This window comes from Mandrillus leucophaeus, unplaced genomic scaffold (assembly GCF_000951045.1).
Source record: "Mandrillus leucophaeus isolate KB7577 unplaced genomic scaffold, Mleu.le_1.0 Scaffold103, whole genome shotgun sequence".
Lineage (NCBI taxonomy): Eukaryota > Metazoa > Chordata > Mammalia > Primates > Cercopithecidae > Mandrillus > Mandrillus leucophaeus.
This window is the reverse complement of record NW_012098432.1, coordinates 4,437,503-4,438,813: the sequence shown is the minus strand read 5'-3', so window position 1 is coordinate 4,438,813 and position 1,311 is coordinate 4,437,503. Positions and strand designations below refer to the sequence as shown.

Here is a 1,311-nt window from a genome sequence, read left to right as displayed (position 1 = left end):
TAGTAGAGACGGGGTTTCACTGTGTTAGCCAGGATGGTCTCGATCTCCTGACCTCGTGATCCGCCCGCCTCGGCCTCCCAAAGTGCTGGGATTACAAGCACGAGCCACCGCGCCCGGCTGTAAAGTTTATTTCTATGAAGTAAAGGGTCTTATATGCCAGCATCTCAAAGGGTGAGATGAAAAGGATTGTAAACTTAAAAAAAAAAAAAAAAAAAAAAAAAAAAAAAAAAATCAGCTAACACCATTTAATTATAGGACTTGGGTTCTAGTTTTGCTTCTGTGTGACCCTGGCCAAGTCTCTTAACCTCTTGTGATGTTTTCTCATCCATAAAATGGATGGCGATTTTATTTTTACTTCTGCATAAAATAATAGTTTAAATAACTTCTCTACTTGTTGTGAAAATAGTTATGTCAATGAAAGTGAGAGACTTATGCTTTTTAAAAGAAATCCAGTATTACAGGAGTTTAAGTATTATCCTATTTGCTATCAGTATGCCACGTTATTTTATTATTTGTATAATCTCTTTTGACAAGCTTCATCATTATGAAGCATATGATGATCCTGTGGATAGGTGAGTTCAAAGGCAATGAGTGCAGGTTGGAGCCTGATCAATCAGAATGCTAAAGGCTCAGTGGGAAATAAGATCAGCTGAAGCAAAGTAGGAGATAGTGTGGTCAGGCCATGCCCCATCACTTTCAAGCCCAATAGTGTAATGTGGTAGTTTAGTACTGGGCAAAGCAGATGAGTCCTCTTTCTTTATTCCTTTCTCTCACTTAGCCAGTGCCAAAATATGTGTGTTTGGTGAGGAGGGGGGGCGGTGGGGGGGGGGAGATACAGCTCCTGTTTCAGAGTAATTTTACTTTTATTATTACAACAGTTTTTTTAATGCTAATTGTAAGATGTGAGTGAAAGACATAGGTAGGAAGTAGGTAGATATGGAAAATGGAAAAAGAGCAAGCATCTCATAGGGTATGTGTGTAGGTGTGTGAGAGAGAGACCACCCAGCTTACAGAAGCTAGGGGCAGGGTGGGGCATATTCTCCTTGCTCTTTGTGTTCTCTGAGTTTAACACACTGCTTCATGCACAGTTAAGGTTCAGAAAAATACACATTGGGTAACAACCAATGTTTGGTATTAATGTTTTGTTTAAGTCATCTTCACTGAATTTTTTGAGAATAAGAGCTTGTTTTGACAACCAGAGTCCTGTAAATATCGTTATATTAAATTAAAGATAATTACAGAACTATAGAGTATATTTTTTTTCATAACATTTTAGTGACTTCTCTAGTCTGCTTTTTTTTTTTTTTTTTT

At 37.8% G+C, this 1,311-nt stretch overlaps 1 protein-coding gene across 4 annotated transcripts in view; it reads left to right on the top strand.

Moving 5' to 3' along the window:
- Positions 1 to 1,311, top strand: part of CRYZ (crystallin, zeta (quinone reductase)) — a 34,202-nt gene that overhangs the window by 2,368 nt on the left and 30,523 nt on the right. The gene's annotated exons all lie outside the window — the stretch shown is intronic.